Source organism: Camelus dromedarius, chromosome 22 (genome assembly GCF_036321535.1).
Source record: "Camelus dromedarius isolate mCamDro1 chromosome 22, mCamDro1.pat, whole genome shotgun sequence".
In the NCBI taxonomy this organism is placed as follows: Eukaryota; Metazoa; Chordata; class Mammalia; order Artiodactyla; family Camelidae; genus Camelus; species Camelus dromedarius.
In genome coordinates, this window is record NC_087457.1 from 10,399,982 (window position 1) to 10,412,970 (window position 12,989).

A 12,989-nucleotide genomic window follows, 5' to 3' on the forward strand; every position below is an offset into this window, starting at 1 on the left:
GATATTTAATAAAAACAATCTATTACCAAAAAGCAATCTATAAAGCACTCATACACAACCTCAATGAAAAACCCACCATTTAGAATCTGATGTATTTTATCGGAACTATTACAGGAGGTGGGTCAGAACACAGGAACAGACTGTAAGACTGTAAGTTGCATGAATAAATTGTAACTCAGTCCAAGCCCCCAAGTGACTTGGGGGTGGTTTGGGGGACACCTGATTACCCTGAACTCACCCTAGTCCTTTCCTACGTCTAATTAAACTATGCTAACATTTCCTCAAACATTCATGTTCACTTAAAGAAGTGAAAAAATACTGGGGATTTTAAGAATGTGTTTTAAGAAAATGGCAAACAATCAAAGTAACTGTAAAAGTTAGCAAAGATTGAAACTTACATCTTTTGGCATCAGAAATTAACCAGAATGAGACAACTAAATCTTATCAGTTTAAAATTCTGTAACTAGACCAACAATTCCACGAACAATTAAAAGAATGAAGTCATCTATGTTGCAATATCGTGAGAAGATCTGTTAGTAAGGGAGAGAGGCCAACTCCACCTGGACAGTCAGTTAAGGGAAATCAAATTTAGATTAAACTATAAATACACTTTTAGCAATAATAACCTCAAGGTTATTTTAATAGAAAAAGGAAGTATAGATTTTTTGAAATAGGAAATACTCTTTGTTAATAGATAAAAATAACAAAAATTCATAGTCAGCATCAGAGAAGGCATCAATTTAAGTGGCTTAATTCCTTTAATCAACTAGCACTCTTAACAAATCATTGAACTACTCTACATATGTTAGAAGAAATAATACTCATATAAGTTAGAAATAAGAAAATCAGATTTCTTAGCACACCTTCACTTAAAGGATACTTAGGACACAAGACTGGAAAGGCAAGGTGAGGACTAGACAGGAGAGGCCCTTTCTAAAGAGTCTGCACTTTCGTCCATCGGTAGTAGGGAGCCAATGAAGGTTCTTGAGCAAGGCGACAATAGAATGGCAACTCATGGTCTGCAGAGTGAATATTGCCCCGGTTTTACAAACAAGGAACAGGCTCAGAGAGTGTGTATCTCACCCAAGGCCACACTGCTGGCGAATTATGGAACTAAGATTCAAAACAAGCACATTGACTGAAGCTGGTCTGCTTTCCTCCACTCCAGGCAGCAGCCATGCAGAAGGTGCCACTGCCAGCAAGGCAGAAGCTTGCCTTCTGTGCGAGAGAGAGCGCTGGCTGGGCCCAGGGCCCAGGGCTCAGGGGAGTGGGGTTTCTGCTGTCTTTCCAGGGACAGTGCTACCACCAGGGGACCCTTGTCCCATCCCTCACCACTTGACTAGTCGTGTGGCCTTGGAAGAGTAACCTTACCCTTGCTCTAAACCTCTAATGGCAAAAGAATGGAGAAGTAGGACACACGATATACATACTGTACGTAAGATGGGAAATCAGGGCTGAGGCATTTGGCTCTGACTCTCAAACGTGTCACTTTACAATTTTTCTGCTCTCACTTCCTTCTTACCCACCCAACCACTATCACTGTTCGAAGTCCACCCACCCAACCACCATGGCCCCTAGAAGCAGGTGCGGGGCAGGTACTTGCAGGGAAAAGAACAAGGAAGCGGGAGAGGTAGGGGTGGGGCAGATAATGTTTTCAAGAATCAGAATAAAGCTGGATTCATAACATATAAAGAACAGCGCTTTAGAGGTGACTTAAGAATTGAAATGGAATTAGCGACCATTTCTGGGTATGGTTGCAAAATCATATTCCCAGTGTTTCTTAAACCTAAAAGGGCGTATGAATCACCTAGAGATCTTATTAGAATTAAGATTCTGATTTAGCAGGTCTTGGGAGGAGCTGGAAACTCTCCTGTTGCTAAGTCCACGCCTGGAGCAGCCAGGAGCCAGATCTCTGTAAAGGGCAAATCTCTGTAGGTCTTGGTGTGGAGCCAATGTGAAGAACCAAATAAAAGGCATTTGTATAAATGATACACTTTGATGTTCATTATTAAATGCGACCACGGGTGAGTGCCCACCAAATGCCAATCGCTCTCGCTTTCACAGCGTGGACACAGAGAACCCAAATGTTCGCCAACAAAGCAGCCATGGAAATGAGGCCCAAGGAGGAGCTGGGCGGGGGGGATGACTTCACGCAGGAACCCCTGGAATTCCTCTCACTTCAGACCCCAGGACCTGCGGGCTCGGAAGGGCACAGGGACACGCCCTCCCCGCAGGGTACCAGGCTCCCAGCCAGCTGTGTAGGATTCCCCTGCCTGACCAGTCAGCGCCCCTTCCCACCCACCCCCAACCAGCCATGGTTTAACTTTCTTCCAACTCAGAAATTCCGGCATTCTTTAACCCTTTCCTGCTGGCAGGGGAGGCCAAGGCGTGAGACAAGGGAAGGAGGGGTCTTCAGGGCTCAGGTCCCATGACAGGCAGCGGAGAGCGGGCCAGGGGCCTGGCACCAAACACGTCTGCCACTTAAGGGAAGCGGTGACTTTTGAGCAAGTGTTCGCACCACCAAATGGGATTAATAACGCCAACCTCACGTATTTTGTGAGAATTAAAGTGAGATTGCCTATGTTAACAATCTGAAATAGTGCTGAATGCAGACACCTTGTGCCTGTCTGCTCCTCTTCCCTTCTGCCCTGAGGACCAAGATCAAGTCTTTGGTGGGGCTCTGAGCCTCCCTGAGGGCTCGCCCCTTCCCTAGCCTCCTATCTGGCTCCCATTCCCCCCCGGTCTAGTCACACCACTGGGTTGTGGCTCCTGAAGGTCCCATGCGGTACTGACCACAGGGCCTTTGCTCCACCACGTGCCTTCCTTTCCAGCCATGCTGCCCCCAGCCCAGCCCACACAGCACATTCAGACTCCTTGATCAGCTCAGCACAGCGAGGCCTCCCCCACGAGGCCTATTCCATCCTAAGTGCCGGACCCCAAACTGCAGCTTATGGGCCAAACCCACCTCGTCACCCTACTCAGTGAATCAGGCTGAATCAGAACATGGCCCCACTCCCCAGCTGACACGCACAGCTGTCCTCACGCTGCAGTGACAGTGTTGTGTCATCACGACCGAGACCCCACTGGCCCTGTACCATTTGCATTGCACAGAGAATCTGCCAGCATCTTCTCTTGGACACTCTTGTCTCCCTTCTCTGGACTGTCAGCTGCCTGAGAGCGGAGGTCATCTGCCTCAATGTCCCCAGCGGGTCCCACCCTGCTGGGCACAAAGCAGGAATCCAGCCAACATTCGAGAGGCGAAAGAGTAAACCCATAAATAAAGGAGGCACATTTCGTCAGTCTTCCTATCCCTGCGTGGAGGGGGGGCCCGTTGTGTGGCTTGAATGTAGAGGTATGGGGTTTGTTTGATTGAGACAAGGTCTCCTGGATCCCAGAAGCACATCAGAATGAAATGGTGACAGAAAGTAGCTTCTCTGGATGATGAAAAGCTTTGGTCTCTGCCAGGTGCTTCTAAGGATGCCCCCAGGATGCCCCGGGACCGCAAAACAGAGTCCACAGATCAGAGGGCATCAGGGAAGCTGTGTGCACCTGCTTCCGTCCCAGGAAGGGTACACAGATTTTGTAAAGAAAGAAAACCAGAGATCAAATTGGTGTGTCATGAAGTGGTGATGGCTTCGAGCACGAAATTGCCCAGGACTTTCTAGATCTATTTTCGTGGAGGGTCATGGCTGAGCCTGTCTTCAGACAGGCAGCATCCTTACCCTGTGGCCATATTTATCTTCATCTCAGTCATTTCTTTGGAGAGATAAGGTTTATTTCATGGTGTTCTAGAGAGAGCCCTGTCCAAGGCTGCTTCAAGGTCCACTTGCTGGGGCCAATAGTGGCCACTGACACCCGTGCCCCAGCAAGTCGTAGGACCCCAGGGGCCATGTTCCTCCCCATGTCATGGGTCAGGGTGGGATGCCCACAGATTGATGCAGAAGCACAGAACTGTGTCTCTGTGAACCAGCTCACGTGGCCGGAAGTAAAAATGCAGGTTTCCGAGCTGCTGAGATGTGCTGGCCAGTGGGGTGTACTGCTGTGTGCTGATGGGGGTCACGGTCCTCTGCTGTCTGTTGCAAATGAGGAAGTTTAGACTCTTGATTGAAATCCCTCCTCGATTCGGCATCCACAAGGGTGTTTAGCTTTTTGTTCATCCCCCAGCTGGACTGGACCACTTCAGATATGTTTTTGTTTATTGCTTTACCTTGAATCATTTCTAGGATTTGGTACTTGGGCACGTTTCCTGTTTAGGACAGGCAGGGTGCTTAAGAGAAATGATGTGGTCAATCTTTCCAGCCCCCCTGCTCCCTGAACCGTCCATTCCCCAGAGAGTCAGCCCCCATCCTGCACAGCTGGATGGTCCCAGGGTGGCCTGAGCAAAACCCCAGAAGCAGGGTTGCCGGATGGAGCGTGCAGAGGTAACTCACTGCCTTCCCTGCCTGCCTGGTCCCCACCCTACCCTCGATGAAGGTTCTCCATAGGGAGTCATAACTTAACTGATTCTTGCTTAGCAATGTCTCACCCTTGAGCATTCAAGCCTCCAAAACCTCTCTGAAGGCCCAGTGTCAGATTTCATTCCCATTTTACAGATGAGCAAACTGATCTGAGAGCTTTGGAGGCACCCAGCGAATGGCCTAGCTTGACTTCTAGACCATGTTAGCGCTAATACAGGCAGTTGGGGAGCCTTTGGGCAGATGTGTTCAGAATGTGAGCCTGTCCCTCCCACCTGCCTCCTGCTGCACCCCTGACCCCCGACCCCACAACATCCTCTGCCTTCCACATCCTGGGCTGGCTGACGACCTATAGTCACAAGGGGCTCCTGGCCCAGTGGGAGGGCCCACTTTGGTTGCAGCCTCGAGGAAGGGGTCTTCTAATGTCCCCAGTGCAGGAGACAGGCAGGAGAAAATAAACTCCCTGTCACAGGACCGCTCTGTGGTGACAAGAGCCCGCTAGGTGGCTCTGCCTTGGGGCCACGGGGAGCATGGGGTGGTGTGTGCTACCGGAAGCCTCTTGGCAGGCAAACCCACCACAGCAGCATCCTTTCTGGCCAACACACTGTGAAAGTCTGCTTCTGATGTGGTGTGGGTTCTGCTGGGAGCCAGACAGACAAAAACATCAACAGATTTAATCCTTATTCGAATTGCCGCCTAGGAGAGGCTGCGGTGGGACCGCTCCCTGCCCACTGACAGATGCCCGGAGCCCCTCTGCTGTGCGCTGTCCCGGCTGAGCCCCGATGTTATTTCACTTGACCTCACTGGGCTCCCTCCTATTCCAGTGAGCAATTCTGGGGCCACAGGCCCGTTGTCTGCCTCTGGCTCTGTGAATCGGGTGACACTGTCTCAGTCCCACTCCTAGGCGATCACATTTGTGAAGAATAGATGTGATCAAGTTTGTGGAAGAGCCTGTAAAAGACAGAGCCCTGCATAAAACTAGTGATGACCAGCATCACGTGGTGTCTGCCAGGTGGACTCACCCTGGAAGCATCTGGCATCTCCTTGTTTGAAATCTCCTTCTCTATTTCCTCTGCAAAGTCTCAGCAATCCCTGGGAATTGCTGCTGCGGGAATGTGACACTGGGGACCACCCCACCAGCACCACCCTTCAGGGGCAGCTTCTCCCTTCCTTGGTGACTCAGGTGACCTTTCATTCCCCAATGAGACATCTTTCTTCCTGGCTACATGCTGCCCCAGAGCTAGCCCAGTTCCCTGTCTCCAGGGCCTCAGATCTCCTCTGCCCTCCAGTTTCACCCTGCCCCATCCCTGATCCCTGGACCCAACAGCCCATCCCCACAGCATCCTTGAACATGCTAGAAACCCTTACACTCCGGTTCTAAATCCAAGCTTAGACCCGCCCCTCTCAACACTCTCTCCTGAGGGGTTCACCCACTCCCTTGGTTTCAAATACTATCTTAGAGCCGTTGTCATCCAAGTCTTCAGTTATAATCACTCCTATGCTATTAACCCTCGGGGAAGTGTGTGTTTTTTAAAGGTTGGCACCAAAATGTTTGGTCATCTAATTATGTCTTCACCTTCCAAAGCAATTTCCCTCTTAGCCCAAAACCCTCAAACGCTAACTTGAGAATGGATGGATCTGTGCCCTTGACCTATTACAGTCGTGATGGTTGGGACAGGTAGGTGGGTCGGTGCTTACAGAGGTCTTCCTTTCAAACCAGAGGAAGGTCAGATTATTCAGATCAACAAGTGCGTGTTCAGGGCTCTGCTTTCTGGAAGTTTCCCTCAATTTCTGATAAAAACTGTGGACTGAGCCATTCCTGAACCACACAGATAAGACAAGTGACTTTTGGAATGTGATTAAAGCCATCAATCTAAAAAATCAAACAGGAAACCCTGTGCCCCACAGATAAAGGGCAGCTAGGGAAAAAAAAAAAATCTGATCTCTTGTTCGGATTGGTACAAACCCTTCACAGAGGAAAAAAATGTACAATTCAGTCAGGATGAGTGAAAAGAGCATCTCATAAAAGATGCATCACTTCCCTGGGGTGGAGGAGAGGGGAGCTGCGGAAAGCCACACCACAGCCCTATTCACTGGGCAAAAATGTCTGGCTCCGGAAGAGGGGGCCACCAGACAGGGGGTCTTGTGATGCTGCAGTGGGAGTGAGTCCGGTGGAAATGGCGTGTTCCTGTTCCCCTAGACACACACAGTTTCCCCATCAGTGACCAGAACGGAGGCGGGAGAGTCTCGCCAGTGTAACTGTGCCGGGGTGATCCCATGGGAGGTGGGAGGGGTTGGACTCTCTCCGGGAAGTAGGTCCCAGGAACAGCAAGGACCTGACACATTGGGGTCAGCTCGGGGACAGAGAAGTGTCCACTTAGTTTGGGTTATAGCTGCTGCTGTTATTTTAAAACAAAAAGGAAATGACCAGAAAGGCTGAAAGCAAACAAATCAAGTACCACCTTCCAATGAGGGCCGCCAGGTTTGGTGGCACTGGATAGAGGAGGACAAGGTACCACCCAGTGGCACCTATGTGGTGACTCCCACCAGCCACTTCTGAGTGTCCTTAGGTTTAAAGTTAAGGGTCTGGACCAACAGGCACTTGAAAAGGTGCTCCATATTGCTAATCATTAGAGAAATGCAAATCAAAATGACAATGAGGTATCACCTCACACCAGTCAGAATGGCCATCATTAAAAAGTCTACAAATAATAAATGCTGGAGAGGGTGTGGGGAAAGGGGAACCCTCCTACACTGTTGGTGGGAATGTAACTTGGTACAGCCACTATGGGGACCAGTATGGATGTTCCTTAAAAAACTAAAAACAGAGTTACCATATAATCCAGCAATCCCACTCCTGGGCATATATCTGGAGAAAAGTCTAATTCAAAAAGACATATGCACCCCAATGTTCATAGCAGCACTATATACAATAGCCAAGACATGGAAGCAACCTAAATGTCCATCAGGAGATGACTGGATAAAGAAGATGTGGGGTGTGTGTGTGTGTGGGTGTGTGTGTGTGTGTGTGTGTGTGTGTGTGTGTGTGTGTGTGTGATAGAATATTACTCAGCCATAAAAAAGAATAAACTAATGTTAGCAATATGGACAGAACTAGAGATGATCATATTGAGTGGAGTATGTCAGACAGAGAGAGACAAATATCAAATGATATCACTTATATGTGGAATCTAAAATATGACACAAATGAACTTACTTACAAAACAGAAACAGACTCACAGACATAGAAAACAAACTATGGTTACCAAAGGGGAAAAGGCAGGGAGAGATAAATCAGGGGTTGGGGATGAACAGACATACGTGACTATATATAAAATAGATAAACAACAAAGACCTACTGTAGAGCACAGGGAACTCTATTCCATTTCTTGTAATAATATATAATGGAAAAGAATCTGAAAAGAAAATGTATACATATGTATGTGTATGTATAACTGAATCACTTTGCTGTACACCTGAAATTAACATTGTAAATGAACTACAATTCAATTAAAAATTTAAAAAAATAATAAAGTTAAGGGCCCGGAATAGTGCAATTTACCTGAATTTAATGGACCACAGATGTCCTTAAAATGCTGACAGAATCCTTATAGGTATTGATTAGGTAGGAGGATCTGCCTGGAAATAAGTAGACAGCACTGGATGGTTTCAGAAAACAACTCATCTCTGCCAAAACACCATAGGAACTGGGTTCTTAGGTAGAATATGGATACATAAATATAATATTCTCTGTTTTAGATCAGAAATGGCCATATTTTGCATTATAAGTCAATATTTTTAAAATTAATAGACAGTTTTTAGAGAAGTTTTAGATTACAGAAAAACTGAGCAGAAAATAGTTTCCCAAATCAATTATACTTCAATAAAAATTTTTTTAAAAATTATATATATATAACTGAATCACTATGCTGTACACCAGAAACTAACTCAACGCTGTAAATCAACTATACTTCAATTAAAGAAAAAATAAATAAGAAGAACGTAGCGTTTTCCCACATACCCTTCTCTCCCTCCTTTATTACCTGACGTTTAGTGTGGTGATATTGTTTTTAAAAGAAAAAATATCATTGGTACTGATTTTTTTTCCCCAAGTGTGACACTAATATTACCATGAAGACAGTTTGAGAAAATTTGAAGTAGAAAGGAAAGGGAGAGGTTTTTCCCTGCAAAGGGCTTTCTGTTTGAGGGGAGCCACAGGGCACAAACGAAGCTATAAAAACTTTACGAAACGGCTTATGAAATCATCCAGAGTTTATCATTAGCGTAAGAGCCGGCTCCTTCCCACGTTAGCCTCTCTGAGCCACGTAATAATCACCAAGTTTATCACTCTTCTCTGGAATCCTGACAAAGTGGCCGCAGTTAGGTAAAGGATTCCAGAGAAAAAAAGGTGAATTTCCTAATTTACAGCTGCAGGCTCTTACCCTAGATGGCACAGCTCACAGAGGGTACAGCTCACCCGCGGGAGCACAGTGGAGATGTGTGTATTTGCCGACTTCTGAAAAGCTGACACCAGAGGTGATGTCTCAGAGCTCAAAGGGGCAGTTTTAGGACCAGGAACAGAAAGTTCTCTTTTAGAAAATCAGGAAGCCAACCCGAGAAACTCCTTCCCTCCAGGAAGGAACTGACCGAACATGAGACATATTCAAGAAGCGTTTGAACACCCTCGTGGATGACCCCATAACTTTCCATAACAGGTTCAGGAAAATTCCCAATCTCCTGACACACTGTCTTGGACAAGAGAAACTGCTGGCGGGGAGGGGGTAGCTCAGTGGTAGAGTGCGTGCTTAGCATGCACGAGGTGGTGGGTTCAATCCCCTAGTACCTCCACTTAAAAAAAAAAAAAAAGATTTAACACAATATTGTAAACTGACTATACTTTAATTTAAAAAAAGAAGAAAGAAAGAAATTTTTAATAAAAAATAAAAACAAAAACAAGAAAAAAACAAAACAAAAAAAGAACACAAAAAACACATAAAGATTAAAAAAATAATAAAAATAAATAAAAAACGAAGAAAGAGAAACTTCTGACGGCCTGGATCTGGTGTGACGTCAAGGAAGCCTCTTTTTGCTAAAGTAATTTCAAAGTATTGGGGGAAAAAAAACAACAAAAACAACAGTGCTCCACACTTGATTTTCTCTCCAATCTTTGTCCACACGCATACGTGATGTTTATATAGTTCATATCACAGTTCATATACAAATTTTTCTACTTCTTTTGGGTAAGTTAATTTAAGATTGATTTTGATGGTCTGTATAATTCTATATAATCATCATAATGGCTACACAATGTTGCCTTATCCTGACATATAATACAGGACTCTTTCCCTATTTTTGGACACACGTCATTTTCTGTTTTTCGATAGTAATGATAATGTTTTGCACCTAACATTTTCTTGTATGGGAATTTAAATTTTTTATTTCATTGGGCTGACAATTCAGAAGTTGAATTACTCCTCCAAGAGAATAACTCAGCTTTTCCCTGTTTCTTTTGAAGTAATTTCAAACTTACAGAAAAGAGGCACAACGAATACAAAAATAACACCCTGGAGAATGGTTCTTAACAGGGACAGACATTTTTAAGGGGGGGGGGCTTCCCTTTTAAGGGTGTGTCCTGTTTGACAAGTCACTGGGACAGCTAGCCGAAGTGAGTGGCCACCCAATGACACTGTTTCAGATCCACTGTGATATTTACCCCAGGTGGCTACTGAAATGAAACCCTCCTAGATCGTACGCAGCTTTTCTGCCTTCTGATGCCAACCCATCTTGTCGCAAGTCTCTCATCCGTCATTCTTTTCTTTGAGTTTCCAGACATCACATCATGTCTTACTCAGCTGATTGGGGTCTCAGTGAGGTCCCTGTTCTTGTGCCCCCCTCTGTGTCCCCTCGGGTGATAAGGGGCTGGTGACTCACAATGCTGTGGGGGAGGACCCCAGAACAGCGTCTTCGGGGAAAGCCCTGTATGAATTCTGTAGGGATTATTTCCTTCCAGTTTCCCTGTGGCCACTTGGTCTCTGTGTTATCTGGGCCTGGCATTTTATTTCTCTGCTTTGAAAGCCAAGGCTTTTGATACAATGTTCCCAGGATGTGATTTCACCAAGATTTATTTTTATTTCTTCTTTTCTGCCCCGCCCCCTGCAGCAATCTTGTGACTGAAATCAAGGCTCCCATTGTCATGGGTACAGGACAGCCTCTCTACACCCACCTTCCATTCTCAGGCTTCCCCGGAGTCCATGAAAGAGAAGGCTCTCTCGCACTAAGTAGGAACACGAAGGCCCGGTCCTAGGACCAGAATGTTAATGGGTCTGAGTCATTTGGTCATATTTCAACAAAGCTCAGGGGCACCTGCTGGCCTCCCGATAACCCTCTGCTTTCAATCCCCTGTTCCCTGTCCACCTCAAGACCCCAGGCTGCCCCAGGTCCTGTAGACAGCCCATCCCCATCGGAGATCACTTTGAAGGTTAATTGATCAAATATGCATCTTAACTGGGGGCCTAAAAACCGAAGAGACCTTGTTTCTAAAGGTGAAATTGCAGGTATCCTGGGTAGGGGAGACCCTCCCTCACCCCATCTTCAATTACATTCTGCCCCCTACCGGCGCCCCATAGAGTCTCTCCACAGGTTTTTTTTATTGCGATACAGTCAGTTTACAATTTTGTGTCAATTTCTGGTGTACAGCACAATGCTTCAGTCATACATGAATATATATATATATATTCATTTTCATATTCTTTTCACCATAAGCTACTACAGGATATTGAATATATTTCCCTGTGCTATACACTATAAATTTATATATATATATACACACACACCAGTCAGTATCTGCAAATCTTGAACTCCCAGTTTATCCCTTCCCACCCCGCTCTGCCTGGCAACCACAAGTCTGTATTCTATGTCTGTGAGTCTGTTTCTGTTTTATATAAAAGTTCATTTGTCCTTTTTCTCTCTCTCTCTCTCTCTTTTTTTAAAATTTAAATATAGTCGATTTACAATGTTGTGTTAATTTCTGGAGCACAGCATAGTGATTCAGTTAAAATTCCTTTTCATATTCCTTTCCATTATAGGCCATTACAGGGCGTTGAATATAGTTCCCTGTGCTCTGCAGTAGGACCTTGCTGTTTATATATTTTATATACAGTAGTGTATCTCCAAATCCCCAACTCCCAATTTATCCCTCCACCGCCCCCTCCACCAACCACAAATTTGTTTTCTATCAGACTGCAGTCTCTGTGTGCTCTAACCATTTAAATGTGATCGTTTGTCCTCTACAGGAGTTCAAATTAAAGTCCGATTTCCACCACCACTCCATCCCTGCTGAACCAAAATGCCCCCAAAAAAGCCTGTAAGGAAAGTAGGTTGTCTCCTGGGACGGGGCCACCCCTGTGGCAATTTACCTGATGCTTGTCTGCAAGTAACGCTTATTTGCAGCTTACCTAGCTCCAAGCATCAGTGTAGCTAACTCCATCTCCCATTGCCCCTTTTCTGCAGTGGCTACTGGCAGGGCTATGGCTTGATAAAAACAGAGAGAAACAGTTCGACCTTGGCCACGACTGCCTTATTTTCCAACCTCTAAATCAGCGCTCATCCCTTGACAAATGTGAGCATGTTTAGGATCAGAATGCGTGACACCTGACCGGTCATCCTACACTTTCCTCGGCCAGCCTCCTGTGCCCTCCCCCGCATCCTTTCTCTTACTTCTCTCTCATTCTCACCGATGCCTCGTCTCAGCTAGACATCGATCAGTAATAACGGATGCCCCTGACTGCTCCCCGTGATGCATCAGGGAATTTACGTGCCTTGTCTCCCGTTAATCCACATATGACCTCAGATGCGAAAGCTCAGCGTAATTGAAAATCTCGACCGAGGTCACAGCCCTCATTCCTATTACCGCTGATTCAAGCGTCAGTCTTTCCCCTACACCGAGCGGCTCACTTCTCCGCCGTCGGGTCTGATGGTGGGGTGATATTTACATTTAAAAACAAACTCCAGAACACTGAAAAACATCCCTAGTGTAAGGGGTGGACGTGAGGGATGGAATTGCCAGCGTGAGCGGCCCCATTTAGCGCAGAGCGTGGGCTCAGCGCCCCCACCTGTATTCCACAACACATCAGGGAACTCGGGAGACCTCACCCGCTGTGGATTCACTTAACAGAGAAGAGAATTGATTTCACCCGAGATGACAGAGCTGGGGTGTGTGGCTGGTTCCGGGCTGGGGCACTTTCCACTGCGGGTGAGCAGGTGAGCTCCGCCCCCGCCCTTTTCCCAGGTACTCCAACCCTGAAGCTTCCTCTGCCCCGAGGGCAGCTGGCCCACCCGTCCAGCCCTTCCAACCTCTTGTGTCCGGAGGAGCAGAGTTACTTACTGCTGGAGACTCCAGAAGAACACCCCCCACCCCTAGTCTCCTCTGTGTGTATTTGTTTAGAATTGTAAATGCCTCTTTTCCGGTAGGGGCTTAGAGCCCGCTAAGCCTCGGGGTCCCTTTGGGTGGTTAAGACCAGGATTCTAAAGAAAGAT